Source organism: Cavia porcellus, unplaced genomic scaffold, assembly GCF_034190915.1.
Source record: "Cavia porcellus strain 051 isolate PalLab524CR breed Dunkin Hartley unplaced genomic scaffold, mCavPor4.1 scaffold_24, whole genome shotgun sequence".
Taxonomy (NCBI): domain Eukaryota; kingdom Metazoa; phylum Chordata; class Mammalia; order Rodentia; family Caviidae; genus Cavia; species Cavia porcellus.
The window spans coordinates 43,496,726-43,520,526 of NW_026947507.1; the positions used below are offsets into that span (position 1 = coordinate 43,496,726).

General features: G+C 46.1%; 1 protein-coding gene across 5 annotated transcripts in view; it reads right to left on the reverse strand.

Moving 5' to 3' along the window:
- The window catches only part of Extl3 (exostosin like glycosyltransferase 3), a 93,138-nt gene that overhangs the window by 68,352 nt on the left and 985 nt on the right, over positions 1–23,801 (reverse strand). The window lies entirely within an intron of this gene.

Genomic DNA, 23,801 nt, shown 5'->3' on the forward strand with positions numbered 1-23,801 from the left:
TGCTGGATTAATCCACTGATGAGAACACAATGTGATGGCAATATATGAAGCTGACAGAAACAAGAGGTAGTGCCTAGCTGAGAAGAGTGGAGCATGGGGGTACAAACTTAGGGGCTACATCTGGCCCCAGGCTGCCCTCTCTCAAGCGCTTCTCTCACTCTGGGTCCCGGTGGCTATGAGGAGACCAACATTGCTCCCTCCTACCACCATGTTCTGCTCACCTCCTGCCCAGAGCAACAGAACCAGCTAACCATAATGGGGACCTCTAAAACAGGAGCCAAAATAAATCTTTCCTCTCAGTTCTTATTCTCAGCAACAAAAACCTACCAACACAGCTGGTGACCAACCTTTCAAAACATGAGCTTTGGGGGCACTGAAGGTCCAAACTGTAATAGTAGCTAACAAAGTCCTCTTATTTGGTTCCCTTTTCTGTCCACTGGTTACCCCAATATCCTGCCCACTGCCTACAAATCCCCAGCTCCTCCTGTTGTATTCAGAGTTGTCCTGACTCCAGTTGCAGTCTTCCAAGGTGACTTAATTGCCCAGTGCAATTTTCCTTTTTCAGGCCTGGGCGAGTACTGGAGAAGCCCTGACAGTCAACCCTCTCATCCTCATGGTCCCAGCCCATCTGTGAATGGGCCAACAAATCAACCATTCTGGGGAGTCCAGCTGCCAGGAAATGGGCCAGGCTGCGGGTCTGTGGGACCCTTTACGCAAGATAAAGAGAGAGCCGGAGGGCTGAAAGGGAAGGAGGGAAGTGGAATACAATCTTAAACCAAAAAAGAACCTCCAGCCTTCCAGAATAAACAGATGAACTAAGACTCCTTCTCTTCAAGAGCCCACGGAAATGATGAGAAAGATTGTTGGACAAAGAATAAAATAGTAAGAGCAATGCAAAACTAAGACAGGCTGCCACACACAGCCCAGACATCTCAATGGCTCCTAGAGGTAGAGACCTTAGGTGAGATTGACAAGGCCCCTGCCCAGGAAACCAGGAGCTCAGGTCTTGAAAAGAAACCCAGGGAAGCTTCAGATTTCCTTTGTGTCAACAGAGAGAGAAAAGGCAGGAGGGAACCACAACTACTCATCAGCAGCATGGTTGGTCAAAGGGGCATCCTGAGCAGCCGCGAAGTTGGGTTTTCCACCAAAACACACCCCACCTTTGCCCATCCACAGACCACAGAAGACTGATCCAGAACAGAGCGCTCGGCAATTAAGGTAGGATTACAGGAGGGGAAACCCAGTAGAGGATAGGCTTGATGAGAGCGTGCACAGGTAAAGACTGTGATGGGCGCTCAGAACAAGGAGCAAAGAGAGGAGCAGGTGGGACTAGGAAAGAAAAGACCAGGCCCGTGGCTGCCGGCTGCAGGTGGCCCTGTGTTCCTCCCATAGGGATCCCAAAGGGAGAAGGAGAAATGAGGAAGGGAAGAAAATCATCGAAAATGTAAGAGAAGCCAGGTGCAGTGGTAACAGCTGTAGTTCCAGCTGCTTCAGAGGCCGAGGCTAGAGGACTGGGTCCGGGAGTTTGAGGTCAGGCTGGGCAGCACAGCAAGACCCCATAGCAAAGGAAAAAAAATACAAGAAACTGTCTCCAAGCCCAAGAGAGACTGAGTCTTCAGATGCAGAGGAACTGGGACAACTGGGCAAGGTGGTGCACACCTGGAATTCAACAGTTGGGAGGCTGAGGCAGGAGGATCACTGTGAGTTTGAGGCCAGCCTTGGGCTACATAGAGTTCTCAAGGCCAGCCTTGGGCTACATAGAGTTGTCAAGGCCAGCCTGAACTACATAGTGAGTCCTTGTCTCAAAAAAAAAAAAAAGTCAAAAGAATAAAACCCCTGCTGTGTTGGGGTACAATTAGAGAACACATCTGGAAAGGTGGAAGGTGGAAGAGATTAGGATTTTAAAGCCTGTGCTCTTCAAACAGGGGTCCACAAGCACTTCTGGCTGTGTCCAAGGGCACAATCGTGTCACAGGTACTCAGCTCACCTCCTCCTTCCCTGTGAGCTGGCCTGTGCAGGAGGGCAGGCTCTTCTTCACCCCAGTGGTCCTTTCTCACTTTGCAGAAGAACATATCCCAACCCCATGACACCCTCGATTTTTTGGGAGTGGGAAAGGAAGTTAAGACAGGGTCTCGCTATGTAGTTCCAGCTGGTCTTGAACTCACTATGTAGCCCAGGCTGGCCTCAAACTCCAAGAGATCTTCCTGCCTCAGCCTCCTGAATGCTGGGGTTACATTTGTGTGCCACCCTGCCCTGCAAGGCCCCGTATCACCTCTCACATGACCACGGTGGGGGCCTCACAGGAACAAAGCGGGATGCGTTGAAACTACATCCAAGCCCTGGCAACTGATACTTCTCCCCCATAGGAGCAGTTCCCCAGCAATTTTCACCCAGAACATGATTCATGCTAAGTGCAGCAGGAACCAGACCTGGATGCACACCAACCGCAATAAAAACCCAACCGTCTCACTAAGGAATGTGTTTCCACTAAAACGTAACTTTATACTTAGTAAGAATTTATTGGAGCTGGGGATTTAGCTCAGCGGCATAAGCGCCTGCCTTGTAAAGCAGGCAGTCGTGAGTTCAATCCCCGGTACTGATAAAAAGGAAAAAGATTAAAAAAAAAAAGAATTTATAAATTTGAAATACATCTAGTTGTTTTGAAGGCAGGGGTGGTGGCATACAGTTGTAATCCCAGCACTTGGGAGGCTGAGGCAGGAGGATCACCATGAATTCAAAGCCAGCCCGGGCTACATAGTGAGTTAAGGGCCAGCCTGAATTACATCGTGAGAGCCTATCTCAAGATGAGACAAAACAAAAAACCAACCCAAACTAAGTGTGCAATCCCCTCCCCCAAGACATTGGTACAATCACACTTTCCTGGTGGAAGTATAAATTGCTACAACCCCCTGTGTGGGATCTGGCCACAGAGATCAAACTTAGAAATCAACACGTCCTTTGACCCAATAACCTAACTTCTGGGAATCTATCCTTTTGTCACACTTTAGATATAACATCTATTCAAAATTATTCTTTGCAACATTGCTTAGAATAGACATGGAAAGAATTCAAATACCCTCGAATAGGGGACTGGTTAAATACATTATCTTCCATTTATACAATGGAATATTTTGAAAGTACAAAGATGCATGAGGGAGAATCCAATGTACAGATTTTTTTTTAAAATTTCCAAGATGTATTAAGTGAAAAAAAAAAAACCCTCAGCAAAATGCAGAAAATGTATATAAGACACTTCCTTGGTGGAACATAACTACAGCCTCTGGGAGGACAAGGCATGAAGATCCCAAGGTCAAGCCCAAGTACAGCCTGGGCAACTTGGCAAAATCGTATCTCAAAATAAAAGTTTTTTTTTTTAAATGATACTTCCTTTTGTTTACAAAAGGAAAACTAAGAATATGGCTTAAATCTGTAAGGTCTCCCAGAAGTCTCATGCATTCAGATGACTGGATCACGATCACCATGCATCCTTTTGTGAGTTGAGCGGCTGGATGTGCTGTTGGGAGGTGGGACCCAGCAGGAGGTGAGTCACTGCAGGTGTGGCCTGGAAGGGTGCATTCTCCACCCTGCCTCCCTTCTGGCGCTGCTTCCTGGCTGCCATCAGATGCGCCGAGCAGCTTTCTTCCTCCAGGCCTTTCCAACATGTGAGTTCTCCCCTGGAGCCAGCCTGCCACGGACTGAACCCACAGGAAGCTATGAACCTCTCCTCCTTCAGGTTGTGAGTATCAGGTATTTTGTCCCAGTGACAGGAAAAAGCCAAATAAAAGATTATACACGTGTGGGCTTTAATATTCATAAATAAAATCCAGGTGAACACACACCCACCTACATGTGCACCCATGTACGTGTGCATATGCACACACCCGCACGCTGGTTACTCGGAGTGGGCTGAGGGAGGATGCTGGGTTTGAACATGGTTTGTCCTCGCTGACACTCATGTTGCAATTTAAATTCTGTTATCTGAATGAGAAGTGAGGGGCAGATGATTGGGCTCTGCTCTCACAGGCAGGTTAATCCATTCATGTAATTAGCAGGAGCTAATGGCCAAGGGATATCTAGAGAGTGGGTCTGCCATGAAAGCCATTGGGGCCAGGCCCCTCACCACGTGATACCCTGTGCCACCTCGGGACTCTGCCAGTGGGAAGGCAGATCCCACCCCTAGACCCTTGACCACATCGGCTTCTCCATAACTTGCCCAGGGTGTGGTTCTGTGCTGTTGGCCACAAAGCACATCCACCTCTCCCAGCGGTCCCCCTGCCATGTTGCTGGTGACTTCCTCTCTTGCCCTGGACCAACAGCCTCCCACAGTGGCTTTCATCCCAGCTATCAGAGAAGGGAGGCTCAGGGACATAACTCCTGTCAAAGGAGGAGGCAGCCAGGAGGCGACAGAGCCTGGCAGTGCCGATCGCTCCCGAAACCTGCCACACAGCGCTGAGCCGGGTGTGAGGGTGCAGCTCCGAGTCCAGTGATCATGGCGGGGGCTCTTTTTGTCTTTACACTTTGATGCGCCTTCCAACTGTCTTTTAATGAGTCTAGATGACTATTATAAACCAAAACAGTATGATATAAAATACAAAAGATGTAGAGCTTGAAAAACAAAGCCAAACCGTAATCCTTCTGTAGCCCTGAAGCCTTGTAGGATAAAGAAAGCAGGCTTGGATTGGTGGCGTAAAATTGTCACACTCTTGGGCTCAGGGAGACCACATATGCATAGCACGCGAGGCCCTAGGCTCTGTCCCCTGCACCAAACATGGAAAAAATGGTTGCCACAACTCTAAATGGTACAAATTAAAATAATACAATTTGGAAGGGGTAGCGGTGTAGCTTAACAGTAGAGCACCCAGCACCAAAAAACAAACAAATAAAACACTCTAAGAACAAATCTTACACTCTAAGAACTGTTCCTGTATTGCTGAAGATGTCATCAGGCTGGGGACCAGTGTGACCTGGCCAGGTGGGCAGAGGGGACCTGTCCAAGATGCCAGGCCAAGGAAGAGTAGCTAATGTGGTGACACTGCTGTCACTAAGGTGCTCCTAGGGCAACAGCTTTCCCTCCGCAGTCCATACTCACTGGTTTTGAAACTCTGCATCGAGCTCCAGAAACACCCTCCTCCTCCACCTCTCTGCCCAAATGATGGCGGCCACCTTCACCCCAGACCCTTCTCCTGGTATTTAAGTCTTAAACAGGGTTTCTTCTCAGCTTGCTCATGACTGTGGGAAAAGCTTGTTCAATTATTCAAGTACATTTAGTCTCATTTGAAGTCAAATGAGACTCACAGTTTCCCATCATTTTAACCACAGCTTCATACAAAGGGAAGCCAGTAAAATTGTAGAATCAAATTCTTTGGAGCTTGAAAAGGTACAGCTCTTGACATTGGCAAGGTATTATCCTAAAACCCTCTTGAAACCCAAGTTTGAAAACAGCACAAAACCACTCCTGCTCCGTATCCTCAGAACTTACCTTTCCCACAGGGGAGGTCAAATCCAGGGACACTCTACTGCTGAGCTACATCCTCAGCCCTTTTGATTTTGAGACAGGGTCTCACTACCTTGTTCACACCAGACTCCACCTTGTGAGCCTCCTGCCTCAGCCTCCCAAGTAGCTGGATTACAGGCATGTGCCATCTCATGCAGCCTAGTTAGAACACTTGACAGTGTATTTTTGTTGTTGTTTGGCTGGTTTTGGTTTTCTGAGACAAGGTTCTGCTATGTAGCCCAGGCTGGCGTCGAATTCACGGCAATGGTCCCATGTCTCAGCCACCCGAGTGGTGTGCCACCATGCTTGGCTTGAAACACTTAATTGTAAATGACAGAAAGGGGTGTGTGGTGGAGAACAGAATTCAGAGAATACTAGAACAACCAAAGCAAGGGAAGTGCAGGGGGTACAGCAGGTTCTACAGAACCAGGACCTGGGATGTGTCACCACCAGGACCCTCTCTACCTTTCCATGATCTTTTCACTGTGAGACTCTTCCACACTCACCTCCACCACCCAGCAAATGCGGCCACTGAGAGGTGGAGGTGGACTTCCGAGGAGTTCTGCAAGCCCTTCCCAGCTCTGAGTTCAAAAGTCCCAAGATGAGTGCTGGCCAGCTGAGTTAGCCTGGCAAGCTGTCAGACCACGGCAGCTCCCCCCAGGAACAAAGGGTGGGTGGCACGAGACAGGACAGGCCAAACCATGTCAGTCTGTACACAGGGGATGCTATGGCTCGAATACAGTTTGTATTGAAGAGACTCTTGTTGAGTCTCTTGTAGTTTGTATTCTGAGACTCTTATTGAGACTTGATTCCTCCATGAGACAGAGCTGCAATCTACGCAGCCGCAGCGCTGACTCCATCCAGAGCAGAAGCAAGAGCACCTGGCTGCAGACCACATGGCTGCTGTCTTCCAGCACCGAGGACATCGAGGAGAACTGACTGTGGGTAACACTGAGTCCCGCCACGGGGGTGTCCTGCTCTTCCCCCAGTTATCAAATGCAAGGGTGGAACTGCAGACAGTGTGGTGCCCCTAGCACCACCACCACCCCACTCCCACCCCTGGCCAGCTGCAGTGCCCAGTACAGGAAGGACGGAACCAAGCTTGCCAAGAGGCCCTTGCTGAGGACAGGAGAACACAACCTCTACCCCTCCCTCACAGAAAGTGCCAACAGCCTGGCCTGTTCCACCAGCACCTGCTAGCGGGATGGCACTGTGCCATTGTGGAGCCCAGGTCCTCCCCGATGGGGACCACGACCAGCAGGACTGCTCGAGTGTAACCAGGCAGGCACTGTCCGCTGTCTTCTAAGCTCCGAGCAACCACATCCACCCTTGCTTCCTCAGTGACAAGAGAGATGGCGCAGAGCCCTTAGAAACGGGCGGATGCCTTCTCAAGGAGCAAGTTCTAGCTCTCTCTCCCACAGGCCTGGATTAGTCGCCAGGGACCGGGGTGCATAAAGCATGTCCACCTTGCACACTTTGTCTCTCTCACTCAGGACTCTCGCTCTTCATTCGCTGCCACCTTGAGCTGAAGCATGATGAGTCCCTGACCATACGCAGCTGCCGGGTACTGACATCCCAGACTCTAGAATGGTGAGCCAAGACAGACCTTTTCTCTACAAATGACTGGTCTCCCAGACTTGGGAGGCTGAGGCAGGAAGGAAGCCTTAAATTCCAGGTCAACCTGGGCTACATAGTGAGTTCAAGGCCAGCCTGAACTACAGAGCGAGACCCTGTCTCAAAAAATAAGATAGAATGGAATGGAATAAAATAAAATGCACGCTGGATAACTGAAAATGGAAAGTGACACTTCAGGTTTTCATAAGAGCCACTTTCTGTGCAGCTGAGCTGCAGCAAGACCCAAGGGTTGGGGGCTCTCAGGAACAAGAGCTTCCGTCCACACCCCAGCCTCACGGCCACACACAATTCATGGCCACTCACCTTGGCAAAGCCCAAGCTGTGATGGAAATTATTAGTGACAAGAGTCCAGCATGCCTCAGAGAAAGTACCTTTAACGGCTGGTGCCTCTCGGCAGTGGATAGATTCACTGTGTAAAAAGGCAGGAGGGTTTGCAGGGAGCCTGAGTCCTGACCATCATGCTGCTTCCCACCCCCAGCTCTTCCATCACAGCGACCTCCACATAACCCTTCTTCTCTGCCCACCATAGCCTGGCGGAGAACGAGTCATGACCAGGTTGGCTTGTTCTGTATAGCAGAGCGAGATACAGATATCCAAGCCCTCGTTAGCCAAGGAATAAAAGACGTCTGAGCCCAAGCGTATGTAAGTGAAGCCAAGATTAGGGAAAATAACAACATAAGACTCAGATAGTTCCAGCTAATTCTAGCTCACTCATTTACTGAGTAACCATGAAAACTTATTCTCTGAGTCTTACTGTTTAAAATAAAATACACACTATATTGTTTTGCAGACTTTTTTTTTGAGACAGTGTCTCGCTATGTAGTTCAGGCCAGACTTGAACTCACTGTGTAGCCGAGCCTAGCCTTGAACTCAAAGCAATTCTCCTGCCTCAGCCTCCAGAGCACTGGGATTAGAGGTGTGTAACACCATGCCTAGCTATGTTGCAGACTTCTTATAAAGATTAAACCAGGTTACAGTTTTCAAATGTCGAGTGATATCCTTAATTCAACTTGAATATCCCTCGTCTGAAACATAATATTTGGACAAAAAATGTTCCTGACTTAGGAGTTTTCTAGATTTTAGGATATTTGCATATGCTTTACTGGTTGAATATGCTTAATCTGAAAATCCAAAATTTCAAATGCTCCAAAATTCAAGAGTTTTTTCCTCATTATGTTAGTGCTCAACTTTCAGACAGCAGAACATTTCAGGTTTTGGGTTTGGGACTTTAGGACTAGCGACACACAACGTGTACAAGCTAAAAATATTAAAGAACTCCTGCTAGGCTTCCATTAAGTCGGTAACCAAATGCCACAGGACTGAAGAATGAAATGTGTCACTGTCTTCCCACCTTGCTTTGGCATCCAAAGACTCATTTTTTTTCCCCCTCTAAGCCAAAAGTTTGACTAAATACTAATTCTGTTTTCCTTGTTGAGCAGTGTCATGATGGGGAGCTCTTATCTGGTGTATTCGTTTTGGGACTGGGTATAACCAGCCTCTGTATTTAACAAGACAGAAAACTTTGAGCAGGCGAACTCCCCAAATGTTTTAGTTAAAGTCGGCAATGTGCACAAGGCCCTCAGCCTGAGTACGGTGTGTGCAGATAAATTCCAATGTCTGAAGAATGGGAAGTAAAAACACAGGGCTTCACAAAGGTGAACAGCTTACAGTTCCCGGCCTGGATTAGAATACAGTACCGATTGAAACACAAACATGAAGACAGTGAAGGAATTAGAGATGTTGTATTAGTTAACAAAAACAGCTTATAGAATGTTGGTTTTTTGTTTGTTTGTTTTTGTTTTGTCTTTTTGAGATAAGGTCTCACCATGCAGTTCAGGCTGGTCTTGAGCTCGCTTTGTAGTCCAGCTTGCAATGATCCTCTTGCCTCAACCTCCTGAGTGCTAGGATTACAGGTGTGCACCACCATGTCCGGCTCCTTTTTTTTTCCCAATCAAACTCAGTATCAGATAAATTAACATCATCATGAGCTGCTAAGCATGAGGAAGTTAACAAAAGCCCCTCAAAATCTGAAAGCCAGACAATTTTCTATTTTTTTTAACTTTATTCAAGGATCAAAAAAAAAAAAAAAAGACTAAGGAAACCAACTCTAGCATAAAAATTAATGCTATGTTTCATTCTTCCTTTACAAGTAAAATTTATAAGAATCTCATGGCCGGGGATTTAGCTCAGTGGCACAAGCACCTGCATGGCATGTGCAAGGTTGTGAGTTCGATCCCTGGTACAACAAAAAAAGAGTACATCTCATAAAGAAGCTCCTCTACTGTAGTCCAGACATGCAACCACCTTCCCAGCAATTTTCAGCAAAGAAAATGAAACAAACACTGCTGGATGAAATTAAAGATCCAAATAATTGGAGGATTTCCAGTGTTCGTGGACTGGAAGCCATCAGTACAATCCATTGAGAACAATACAATCCAAAGCAACACAGAGATGCAAACAACCTCTATTAAAACCATCTTTATAGAAATAGAAAAGTTCACCCTAAAATCCAGCTTTGCAGGGGTCCTAGAGGGCCTTTAGAAAGAACAACAAAGTTAAAAGACTCAAACTTTCTGAAGGCAAACTTATTACAGAATCACAGTCACCCAGACCATGATCTGTGCAGAAGGGCAGATATATGGAACAACACAACAAAATTCAGAGCCAGAACACCCCCTCCACTTCTACAGACAACTGATTTTGACAAAGTTGTCCAAACCACTTAATGGAGAAACTGAATATCTATATGCAAAATAAGGAAACTGAGTCTTTCTTTGTATTTAAAAATTAATTGAAGGTTGATCACAGGCCTTGAATTAAGAACTGGACTTTTTTTTTTTAGACAGGATCTCACTCTATAGCTCTGGTTGGTCTTGAACTCAGGATCTTCCTACTTCAGCCTTTCTCATGCTGGAATTATAGGCAGGCACCACCACGCCCAAGAGCTGGACCTATAAAATTCTTAAAAGAAGACCAGGAATGGAGGCACACATCTGCAATCCCAGCACTCAGGAGGCTGAGCAAGAGGATCACCACAAGTTCAAGGTCAGCCTGAGCTACACAGTGAATTCAAGGCAGTTTAAATACAAAGCAAGACCCTGTCTCAAAAACAAAACAATCCCAAAAAGAAATTCTTAGAAGAAAATAGGAGCAAATTTGTATGACCTTGGATTAGGCAATAGTTTCTTTTTTTTTTTTTTTTTTTTTTTTTTTGGTCTTTTTCCTTTTTATCGGTACCGGGGATCGAACTCACAACTACCTGCTTTTAAGGCAGGAGCTTATGCTGCTGAGCTAAATCCCCAGCCCCTAGGCAATAGTTTCTTAAGTCTAACACTAAAAGCACAGGCAAGAAAAGAAACAGACAATCTGGAGTTCATGAAATGAAAATTTTTTGTGCAACAAAAGACTAGTAAGAACAGGAAAATATAAGCCTCAGAATGGCAAAAAATATTTGTAAATCATATGCAGTAATAGTCTAGTAGGCAGAATATATAAAGAACAGTAACAACAAAAAAACCAACCAATTTTAAAATGGCCAAAGGGAGAGGAGGAGGGATGAATGGGTAGAGGGTTTTTAAGGCAGTGAAACTATTGTCTGCTATTACCCTGTGACACACATCCTTCTGCATTTTTCAAAACCCACATACTGTGATACCAAAAATGAAGGCCAACGTAAAACCATGCTCCCCAGGCAATACTGATGCGTCAGTGTAGATTCGTCATTGTTAGCAAACACATACTCAGGTGATCAAAGGGGCATCTTGAATAGAAATTTCCTGTACTTTCTGCTCAATTTTCCTGTGAACCTAAAACTATGGCCAAAAAATACTAAAGGAGAAAGAATGGGGCAAAGCATTTGAATGGACTTTGTCCCAAAAAGCAAAAACAGGAAATGGGCACCTGGAAAGAGGCAACACCATTAATCATGAAGGAAATGCAATTCAAAACCTCAGTGAGATTCTATGTAGCATCTGCTTTTTTTTTTTTTTTAAGGAAAGTAAGTATTGAAGAGGCTGTGGAGAAACTGCATCTAAACTGGTACTGCCACCGCAGAAAATGCTGCATGATTATTCAAGAAGTGATACCCAGAAACATCACATGAGGCAGCAGTGCCATTGTGGGTGAACAGCCAAAGGCATTGAAAGCAAAGCCTCAGATACTCACACATCAGTGTCCCCAGCAATGTGATTCACATGAGCCCAAAACAGAAGAGACCCACATGCACAGCTCTGGATGGTGGAGAAGCAAAATGTGGTCTCCACACACAATGGGTTTTATTCAACCACAGAAGTTTAGTAACTCTAGAGAATGCCCCTAAATGGGCTGGGGATTTAGCTCAGAGGCATAAGCAGCTGCCTTCAAGCAGACGGTCGTGAGTTTGATCCCCGGTACCGATAAAAAAGATCTTGGCATCACTGGGATGCCTGTACAACAGCATGAATGCAATCACGGCTGCTGAGTTACACACAAAATGAGTAATGGGGCCAACTTTAAGTTGTTTGGATTGTATCATAATTTTAAGAAAAAAGTAATCTCTGCAACATGTCCTGTAAATACAGGAATCAGAAACTGTTGTGAAAGGATATTAGGAAGGAGAGTGTCATGGTTTAGATTTGAAATATCCCACAGGAGTCTTTGGAGGTGGGGCCTGGTAGGAAGGGGAGTCACTAGAGGGATGTATTTTCTCCAGATCCTTTTTTCTCACTCTGTTTCTGGGATGACATAGGTTGAACAGTTTTCTTTCACCAGACTCCTTTGCTAAGGTACCTCTGCCTCAGAGTCAGCCTACCATGGACTGAATCCTTCTAAACTGTGAGCCAAAATAAACCTCTCCTCCTTTCTGTTGTGTATTAATCATCTTTTTTATTGCTGGGACACAATAACTGACTCCTGAAAATTACATGAGGAGAGGTTTAGCGTGGCTTACAGTTTCAGTGGGTTCAGTCCATGACTAGTTCCAGGGCAAGAAAAACATGGAAGAACCACATGGTGGAGAAAAACTGTTCACTGCGCGGCAGCTAGAAAGAGGAAGATGGAACAGGGACAAGAAGCCACCCATCCAGTTCACGCCATTAGTGACCAACTCCTGATCAGGCCCTAGCACCAAATGTGAGAGTTTAGGGGTATTTCAGATCTAAGCCATAACAGACAGTGTCATAATGTCCACTGCAAACAGAAGCATGGTGGTGTAGACGAAGCCTGAAAAAGTACTCAAGATCAAGCATCTTGCCTTCCAATGCTGAAAAAGATGATTCTAAAGTCCATATGGAAGAACAAAGAACTAAGTGAAAGGGTTGTTGACCCAGACCGGACACTGTAGCCAGAAAAAGCCTCAGCCGGAATTAGGGAGCTCCTGTCTCCCCCACCCCTAGAGGTTTACCTGTAACCCTATATCCCCCCACCCTTCGGAACCTGCCCCTGGCACCAAACGTGTGCCAATGAAATACATGTGCATCTCTAATGGCTTTAGGGCACTGCCCTAAACTTAGGCTACTTATATTCCCCCACGCCACATGTCCACGAGAGAGATCGCCAGACTTCAGTGGCCGGCGTGCCAGTCCTCTCTCTCCGTGTTCTCAGAATAAAGGCCTCTTTTGTTTTATACTTCTTATCTTTTGGAAATATTTTTCATCTTTTGGAAATAATCCTATCACTAAGAATGCCAGAAAATAATTGTGAAAAAAGAAAAATAAGATAGGCCACCTCTCCCTATGAGATATCAAGACTTATGATAAGCTTTAATATTGACACTGTGATATCAGTCCAGGAATGGATAACTAGATCAATCAGCCAAAGAGGCCCCAAACAGACTCTAAGCTGTATAGACACTTACAGAGAAAAGACATGATAAATCAGTAGAGACAGAATAGACTGTTCAACAAGGTACTAGGTCAACCAATTATACTTGTTAAGAAAAGTGGATCGTACTTTACACCACAAAACAAATTTTGAAATTCAAGAGAAGTACAAAGGGAACTTAACTACACTTCTGTTTTGAATTACACGTGTGTGGTGGGTCAGCTTGGTTGTCAATTTGATTGGACTGAGAAGTGTCTAAGACATTAGTGACACACACCTTTGGGTGTGTCTGTGAGAGTGTTTCCACGATGATCGGCACATGGTATAGCAAGCTCAGAGGAGAGACCTATCCTGAAGGGGAGGCACAGCATTCAAAAGCCTGGGGGCCTGTATGAATAAGAGTAAAAGGAGGAAGGAGTCCTCATGCAGAGCCCCCCTCATTTCCTGATTGCCAAGAGGTGAGCAGCTTTCTTCCTCCACACCTTTTCACCAAGATGCTTCTGACTCCACAGGTCTAAAAGTAATAATAGTGGCAGCTGACCATGGACCAAAACCTCTGAACTCATGAACCAAAGTAACCTTTCTTCCTTTAAATGGTTTCCTCAGGTACTTTGTCACAGCAACAGAAAACTAGTTGACATAATGTATATTTTATAATGCTTACATGCTCTATGTGAAAAATAAAAACTTTTAAAACTTAGAAACTATATATATACTATAGTATGATATGAAATAATACATGATTTGGGAGTAGAAGGTGAATATTTTTTTTAAATTTTATTTTGAAAGTAGTAAAAATGCAACAGCACAAGACAGAACAAAGCCAATCAAGATAATGCAGTGAAATTGGTACAAGATTTCATAGTAGGATACTGGGATAGCAGTAACAGGTACTATGGTATATCTCTTTAACTTCCTAATAGTTGTCCAGTTAATTAGGTATAGCAAAATCAAACCAAAAATAGAACATTCTAAAATTAATTGAGAATACTGAATAGAGCAAAAGAAACGTAACAAAACAGTGAAAACAACCTTTGCCTTCAAACAGAAGATAGAAGGAAATCCCCCATATTTGCTATACTGCACATGGTCATCCTCCCAAGAGATGCTCAGACATCTATCCCAGTAGCTATAGGGGGGGAAGGGGGAAGGGTGCTTGATTTTCAGCCCGCGTGGCAGTAGGCTCACAGGTAATGATTCTCCTCCTGGCCCATGCCGCAGGCCCTTACCAGGAAGGTGGGTGAATAAGGTGCCTGAGTCCCACCATGGCCGGATCTCGGGAGTCCTGGTTCTTTCTGGCCCTCACCGCAGGTGCTTACCAAGAGGTAGAAGGTGAATTTTAAAAATAAGACTTGAAAGCAAAATAATGAAGAAATGGCTGAAATAACTGGCTACATGAAAATTAAACTTGCTTGTACATTAAGACAAAGTAAAAAAAAAAAAATGACAAGAGACTTGGAGGAGATTCTGCACTGCAGATGACTGATAGAGGATTAGTACCCAGAATACACAATAAACCCCTTCAACCAGGAAGAACAATGACAAAAAATGCAATAGATAAAAAAGCAAAAAACAGAAACAGATAATTCAACAAAAAGGAGAAACACATGGCAATAAATCCATGAAAAGGTGCTCACGCTCATTAATAAGCAGGACCCTACAACTGTGAGCCACTATTTCACACTCTGTTAGACTGGCAGAAAAATCTCCAGAGCCAGACAAGAGCTAGCTGACTGAGGCCGGGCAGAAGGAGAAGCTATCCCGCACCCCAGCAGCTGGTACAGCTGCTGTGGAGAGACATGTGGCCCCCTCGGTGTGGGCACACTCTGACCTGGCAAGGTAGCTCTGGACAAAGATCCCAGAGAAACCCCGGCACATGTGGACATCCCCAGGAAACGGTAGGAAAGTGTGCCTCATCACCTGGGCACGTGCACAATGGAGCCACAGGAAGATGGTGAGCGAGGGATCTATGTGAAATTGGAAACAAGAAGCTTTAGCCATGAGCACTCATGCATATATGTATGCATGTACGCATGTATGTGTACATTAATGTATGTGTTTTTAAAACATCAGGAGCAAAAAGGCAAGACATGAAGGTGTGTCAGAGCTAAGTGGCTGGGCGAGGTAGTGGAGGCCACTAATCCTGGAACTCTGGGAGGCTGAGGCAGGAAGATCTCAAATTCAAACCCAGTCTGAGCCACTTAGCAAGACACTGTCTCAAAATGAAAAATAACAAAGGGCTGGGGAGGGAGCTTGGTGTGTGAGGCTCTGGGTTCAATCCTCAGCACCAAAGGAGGCGGGGAACAAGCAGTCAAGTGGTAAATTCATGCTAGCATTCCTTATGCTCTTCTAAATACTGCAAGCATCACCTAATAATAATGTATTAAAACTCCAACACCCTAAGCCAGCTGCACCGGTCAGGACACAGCCCGCCATAGTGCTGTGTGAATTTACCTGCAGTCCCACCCTTGTCCGGAGGTGCTTAGCAGTTACCACCTCCCACCACCCCAGAGTTCAGGGTGGGCAGGCAGCGTGCATCTGGGTCACAATGAAACCAGACAACTCCTGTATTGTACTGATCACTTCACAAACGGAGAAACAGAGACCCAGATTTAGTTCCCCAAGCTTGTGAAGCTACACAGTGCAACCAGGTGTTGGATGCAGATGCGGCAGGGTTAATGACTAAGCTGAAGGCTCACTCAGACTCTGGTAGTGATGTGGATCCTCTGGGGAGCTAGGGAAGGGCGCGAGGTTACCCTGGTGGGCAACAGGACTCCTGTTCTAAGCCAGGAGTGGCCCTGGCACATACTTTCATTTTTGCAGTGCTGGGGACCAAAGCCTGGTCTCACCCATGCAAGGCTGCACCCACCACTGAGCTACACTCTCCAACCCCTGGGGGTGGTAGAGAGGTGAGGGTCTTGGATTCTCTGCATTTTACAGTTACCGGACAAGAAGCGGAGAGCTAGATGTCAAATGGATGGAAAAAAAAAAAAAAAGAAGCGGAGAGCACAGAGATCCCAAGGGTAAGGGAGAGTTAAGTGCGTTAATAAAGCCTGAGGTGCCTGTTCTTATAAGACTACAACAGAACACAGGTTTTCATTCCAAATTCCTGGCATCCAGTGCAAAAGTGGGACCAGAGAAGGAACGTGTTCCCTTTCACAAGACTTCAACTGGTAACAGAATTATTTACCCACAACCAATCGCTTCTGAGGAAAATAAGCCATACAAAATACTAACGATAAAAGAAACTGGTGCATTCAGAACACTTTTTTGTTGTTGTGCTGTTTGGGGACAGGGCTTCACTATGCAATTTAACCCGCCTGAAACATGTTATGTAGTCCAGGCTGGCTCCAGTTTGAATCCTCCTGCCTCAGCTTCAGGCTAGGATTACAGGCATTCATCACCACACCTGGATTTGTAGGTGGGAGTAGCAGTGCATGCCTGTAACCCCAGCACTGTGGGAAACTGAGGCAGGAGGATCACAAATTCAAACCCAGCCTGGGAAATGTATTGACTTAGTATGCCTGTCACCAGAAAGAAAGAAAAATTTTAAAGGGCACAAGATATTATTCAATGTGAAGGCACTGGGTTCAAGCCCCAGTATTATGAAATATGTATAAGAAAATAGAATACAAAGCGCTATTTGGACAAAGCGCTATGTGATGGTAGACAGCAATAGTCCTAGGGCAGGAAGCTGACGCAGTATGATTGTTGAGTTTGAGGTCAGCCTAGGATATCCTGGGAGTTTCAAGTTGGCTGGACTCAGCAAGATCCTAGCTCAAGAATTGCAAAACGCAAGGCAAAGCAAAGATGAAACTGGACAAATTGATGTTTGTCATGATTTAGATTTCTAAAGTCCCCCAAGATGCTCAAGTGCTCAGAGGCCGAGCTTCTAAGAAGTGATTGGCTGATGCGGCTACATTCATTTGTGGAGGTGGGTCCTCGTTGGCCACGATCACTGGGGGCGGGGTCTGGAGGAGGCTGCTCCCTCCCCTTTCTCTCTGCTTCCTGTGGGCCATGCTAGGCGCCGTCTCCTCTGCCACTCCCTTCCGTCTCCTCTGCCACTCCCTTCCGCTAAGGCTGCCCGCCTGCCTGCCTTGGAGACAGCTGACCATGAACTGACACTTCTGAAACTGTGAACCAAAATAAACCTTTCCCTTAGCTTGTCCCAGTGACGAGGAAAATGATCACGAATTTACCAGTTAAACACATATATTTAGTGACTTAGATATTATTTTAAGAGGAATTCCATTGTACTTTTATGTTAAGTTTCTATGATAGAAATTTTAGGTGTTTCTAATTCTTCACTCTAAACACAAGGCTGAGGGCCAGGGGTAGAGCTCAGTGGCACAGTATGTGCTTGGCCCTCGGGAGGCCTTGGGTTCAATGCCCAGTATCAAAACAAAACCACACAAACAGAAAACCCAGGCTGAGACAAATATGCTAGAGCCATCTTTTGGTCTGTGTTTCATTATTTCCACAGGATCAAATTCTGGAGTAGACTTGCTGGGCCACAGGGTCACATTTGGAATTTTTAAATGAAAGTACAAACACCTGTTTTAAATATATTATAAACTTGTGTTTATTTTTTAGTTTCTTTTTTAATGTCTAATATCCAGCATGCCCCCAACAGTGCTTAAGTGAGTGCCTCTTTCTAATTGTCCGTTTTGCCATCTCTTTTCCAAAAGAAACAAAACATCCCACGTTGAGGAGGAGGAAAGAAGCAAGTTGTGGTGGTGTACAAGTGTAATCCCAGCACTCAGGAGGCTGAGGCAGGAGGATCACTGCAAGTTCAAGGCCAACCTGAAGTACAGAGCAAGACCAAGCCAAAAAAAAAAAAAAGAAAAAGTCAGATAAAATAACACAATAACGTTTGACTCAGAGTGAGAAAGACCAGCTGACTGGCCCACGTGCATGGAATAAACTCTAGCAGGAGAGGCACATGCCAAGTGCTGCACTGTAAGAGCAAAAAGAAAGGAAACCCACAGGTTCATCTTAGCCCCCAGAAAAATCCCATTCTAAAGTGAAATTATAACACAAGAAATGATTCAGAAGCACAGAACAAGTCTGTGTGCATACAGGAGGAAGGCAAGTAATTCTCTGAACCAAAATCATCAGTTAGAGCAAAGAATCATGAAAAGACAAACTGAATATTTCCTTTTAAATTAACACATGTAGGCACAGTCTCTGAAAAGCTAAGGCATTTCCTTTAAAAAGGAGTCTACTAATTGGAATCTCATTATACTTTGGTCAACTGGCTCCACTTTTGGTTTCCCTAAAAAATAAAAAATAAAAAAAGGCCTTGAGTTTGATCCCCAGCACTGCAAAAATAAAGTAAAATTTGTTTAGTTTTTTTTAATTTTAAAGGGAATAAAACAAAACAAAATGGAACCAAACAACAGTGAAAACAATACTAAATTTCAAAAACAAGACAGAAGGAAGAATGCCGCATTGCATTCTGTTAGCCTTTATAAACAGATGCTCAGGCTACCAGCTCTACACCAGCAAAGTCAACCAACAACACAGCATTAAGTTGTTTTTTATTTCAGTAGCTATCAGCTCAGTCTATGTTCCTCTGAATCAGCCTGTTGCTTACTGTGGTTGGTGGGGAGTTCCTGGATCTTTTTGTCTCCCAGCCCACGTGCTGCTGGCTCATGGAAGGGGGTTGGCTTCCTCGTTCTCCCCTCAGCCCTCATTAGTTCTGTTTAAGACAGAGTCTTGCTATGTAGCCCATGCTGGCCTTGAACTTGAAATCCTCCTGCCTCAGCCCCTGGATGCTGGGATTACAGTAATTCCACCATGCCTAACTAAAAATTACTAAAACTATTTTTCAATTAAATTTTATAAATTGAGAAATTAAAATTTTTTTAAATTCAACTATTCTCTCTCTCTCTCTCTCTCTCTCTCTCTCTCTCTCTCTCTCTGTGCATCCCAATTCTGTCACAATTGGTTTAGGGTTTTTTGTTGTGGTCGTTTTTTGGTACCCAGAATTGAACTCATGACCTTGCATTTGCCAGGTAGGTACTGTACCACTGCGCTACATTCTCAGCCTGTTACAACTGTTTTCAGAAAATTACTCTAAATGCAGTGGATACAGTGGTACATGCTCATGAATCCAGCTGCTCAGAAGGCTGAGGCAGGAGGATCCCAAGTCCAGGTCAGCCTAGGCAAATTAGCAGGATCTATCTTGAAATTTAAAATTTTTCTTTAAAAGGTTGGAGACGCAGCTTAGTGGTGGACCACTTGCCTAGCACATGGGAGGTCATGGTTTCAATTTCTAGCAACAAAAGAGGAGCACAAAACCCACACCTGGTTTTTGTAGAAGTAATTTTATAAAAAAGCACATTGTCACAGCTCACAGAGGACCCTGGTTAGGAGGAGGAGCCCAGCTGGCAGAAAAGCAAAAGCAGCTGCTTTCCCAGGGCACGAGCCTCCCTTGGATCCCCCATCACCACACCCACACAGCATTCTCCTGAGGATGAGCAGGAGACCTCCGACCCCACTGCATCAGCCCCATCCAGGGGTGGGACCTTCAGGCAGCTGTGACCTCCCCTGCCTCAGCCTCCCCAATGCTGGGATTATTGGCACTGTGTTCCTTGATACCTGGCCCTGGCAGCCATTCTCTTAAGAGACAAAACAACACAGATGTAGCAGACGTGATTAAGTCCTTCCCTGCCCCAAGCCTCGAGGATTCAGCTGAGAGAGGTAAGAGCTTGTAGAAGACACCAGGGCGGAAGGACCATGCTGGGTGGCCATTTGCCTTTGTGAGATGGTCTCACTGGGTATCCAGGCTGGCCTTGAACTCGCTGCACAGCCCCAGCTGGCCTTGGCTTCACAATCCCCCCTGCCTCAGCCTCCCAAAGACTGGGAATACAGGCCTGTGCCATGGCGCTTGGCTGCTGTTTGTGACTTTCAAGCTCTGTCTTTGGACTCTATCTGCTTTATCTTCAATAAATCTTCTGATTTTCTCAGCCCTCCTAAAGGTCTCTCTCTGAGTTGCTCTGTAGCCTTACGTCACAGGATGTGCCAGCCAGGCTGAGAGGTCCGACACGGGTTCTGTCTGAACAGTGTAGCCTGTGGGAGGTGGGCATCACGTCCTGAATTACTCAGTTTTGTGATAGCTCAGACCCTGGAACAAAATCCAAGGAAGCAAGAAATTAAAATTTAGGGAGCAAAGGCTTTATTTTAGGCCAGGCCTGGCGACACAGCCTCAGGGAGCCAATACGGAAGACTGCATGCCTTACAGCTAAAGGGTTGGGTTTTTAAAGCTGAAAAACCACAGGAATGTTGCAAATTTTGACACAGTTTGATAGCATCTGGGCTTCTTGGTATCTCCTGTAATTTCCTTGTGGTTAAACATTTTCCGGTAACAGCACACCTTGCAGAAGCATGTGGAAGAGGGTGGGGGGATTTACAAGGAGCTGAAACTTAAGTCTTTACTGGAAATGGAATTTTAATCTCTATTGAACTGGCACACACAGAACAGGAAGGAGGCACATTGGTTAAAGCTAGGCCACAACAGTTTGCTTCCTAAAAACAAACACTTTGCCCTGGACTGTTTTCCTCCTGGGCTTCCCTGCCTCATCTCTTGCCTGTGTTTTCCAGGTTCCAGAACCAAGGAAGCTCATTCCTGCTGGTCCTGCGGAAAACTCTTGAGTGTCTTCCCAGCCTCCATGCATTCCAGGCTGCTGTGGCCTGGGAATAATAGGAGATGCAAAGAGTAAAACTTTACCCCAGCAGGGTGTGGTGGTGCACACCTGTGATCTCTGCTCTCAGGAGACTGAGGCAGGACTGCCATGAGTTCCAGGCAAGCACAGGCTACACAGTGAGACCAGTATCAAAAAACAAATGAAACAACAACAAAACACTTTTCTCTTTTTTGTCTTTTGCTCCTAACAGAAAACTGGCATTATGCTCACACTTCATAGTAAATGCTCAATCATGACATGAATGAATTCTTTCATTTCTTCTTTTGCTTTCCTTCCTTCCTTTTCTCAGACCTCCTGGAAGTAGATAGGTCTGAATAATGGATAACCACTCCCCAGTCTCCACCCACTTTTTAAAAAAATTATACACACATTTTGAGGCAGGGTCTCACCATGTAGCCCAGGCTGGCTTCAAACTCACAGTGATCTTCCTGCCTCAGCCTCCCAAATTCTGAGACTACAGGTTCATGCCACTATGTCCAGCATTTATTTTTAAACTGGGGGTTAAGCCCAGGGCCTTTGCCACGAGCTACGTTCCCAGCTCTTCTTATTTTTATTGTAAGATAGAGTCTTCGTTAGGAAGTGTCCAAGCTGGGGTCCAACTCCGGATCCTTGGGCCTCAGCCTCCCAGCATGCTAGGATGACAGGCGTGCATCCCCCCACACCCAGCCCTATCTACTCTTATGCACCCTTGTGAAGAGTCAGCTTGGCACAGTACTGGGATGGCCCCCCATGAAAACTAGGCTCTTTCCAGATGGCACCGTGCCTACATCTCACTTGGCGTCTTATCCCGCCTCGGAGCATTGCTGTGCACCTCTGTGACCCTGAGGCAGGCGGGCTCCTCAGTGCCAGCTGTCTGCAAGGAGGACAGCTTGGGGCCTCCAGCCCCACTTTGCCTGCATTTGCTCGAGGCCCTGAGGAAGTGACTCCTCACCCTCGGCTGCTCTTATCTCAAAAGTGAGGGTTAAACTCTTCAGTATCTGTGCTGTCTCCAAGCCCTGCCCTCTGTGACCCACCCTGGAAGGACCCAGCTGCACTCCTCCCCTGCCTGGGGGCCGGCTTCTAGAAGAGCTGTTCACTTTTTTAAAAATTCCATTTCCTGTGCTTCCTTAGCACACACTGATAACAGGGTCCTAAACCCTGGCAATCTGAACATAAAGTGGTGTTCAACGGGGCTCTTCCTGTGCGTAAAACACACCCAGCGTAACACTGACCACCTCAGCAATGATAGTATCGTGGTGCTCACCTGTCATCCCAGCACTCAGAGACTGAGGCAGGAACATGACAAGGTTGAGGTCAGCCAGGCAATGGTGCTGAAAGTTTGGCTCAAATTTTTAAAGAAGTGAAAGAAGAAGGGAAAGGTGGGGCTGGCTAGGGGTAGCTCTGAGCAGAACATTTGCCTATGAGAGTGAGGCACTCCGTGCCATCCCTAGGACTGAACATAAATTCGTTTTCTATTTCTACCACATTTTATTTACCATGCATCCACCCACTGATACTTGCACTGCTTCTGCCTTTTGGTATCATGAATAACACTGCCATGAACCTGAGCATCCAAACATCTGTCCAATGCCACTTTCACTTCTTCTAGATTTAAACCTAGAAGTGAGGTTTCTGTTTCATTTTCTGAGGTGCCGCCTGCTGGTTTTCAAGGGGGCTGTAAATGCAGTTGTCGAGGTCTGCATCTTCTCGCCCTGCTCATTCATGTGAAATGGTTCCTGGGATGCGGATTTGCCCACAAGCCTTGTCTTGAGTTCCCTCCACCCACCCCCACACACAACTCAGATGGAGGCTCCACTGGACCCCGGAGGAGGGGCAACCCAGCCCCTGTTCTTTTTCATAAGGATCAGGGATAACATAACACAAAGCACCTAGGTAAGCGCTCACAAAAGTTTACAGTATTCATCTCAGCCTACCAGCTGTGTCTTAGTTACTTTTCTCATTGCTGAGACAAAATACCCAACACCCAAAGCTAAAGGAGGAAAGGTTTATTTAGCTCACAGTTTGTAGAGGTTTCAGTCTACAGCCAGTGGACTCCGAGGTAGAGCGGCACAGCATCTCAGAGGAGTTGTTTAGGGCAGGCAGAAGGCAGCAAACCACAGGCAGCCCTCTTCCGTCCCTTATTCTATGCAGGCTACCTGCCCTGAGCTCTCACTCCCAGAGTGGGGAACCCTTAACCCTACCCAGAACTACGTCAAACCAATCAGAGGACTAATGTAGTAATCACACACCCTTGACCCCAGCATGGCACACTTGAACCCAGCATCACACACTCTAGATCCAGCACCTCTGAAAGCCCCAGATAAAACCAAATGAGGTGTGGGGGGGGCATCTAGAATCATAATCAACTGCAAAGGGTGCTTACAAAAACCATACCAAATGCTTCACACAAAAGCTGGAAGTGGCTGCATTCTTGCACCTGCTACCCCTCTCCCTCATCAGCAGTCTCTCGCCTCCTCTTCCTGGATCTTGCCTTTGCTAGTTTACCTCTGTGATCCTGCTCCAGGTGTCTCCTCTCACTTCCCGCTGAAATAACCTCAGCCGTCCTTTAACATTGACGTCAGGTGCTGGCTTCTCCTGAAGTCCTTTCTCAGCACCACCAGACTGGAACAGAAGCCCACAGCCATCCCAACAAACCTATGCCCTCTGGTAATGATGTCATGACCAGGGTGCGATAAAGGCTTTTGCATTCCCCATCCCAACACAGGCCTGGGCTGTCTCAAGATCTGGATAGGAGAAACAGCGTGGTGTTTCCCAGAGGTGGCTGGGGAGTGCCCAGGCGATGGGCTCTCATCCCCAATAACCACTTCCCACCCATGCTACACAACTTGCTAAATGAGTTAAGTCTTCATGCCATACTGCTCTTCCAGTACTGCAAACACGGAAGCCAGAGGAACATCTGGAGACATTTTCTCTACCCTTTCTCCCCTTAAAATCAACCGTGTGGACTCAGTGGTACAGTCTGTCCAGGATGCCCAAGGCCCCAACTTCAATCCCAGGACTAAACCAATCAATCAGTGGTGTGTGTATATGTACTAGGGGAGAGTTGTTTTGTTTTGTTTTTGAGACAGGGTCTCACTATGTAGCCCAGACTGGCCTTGAACTTCCGGGGATCTTCCTGCCTCAGCCTCCCAAGTGCTGGGACTGCAGGCATGCACCACCACATC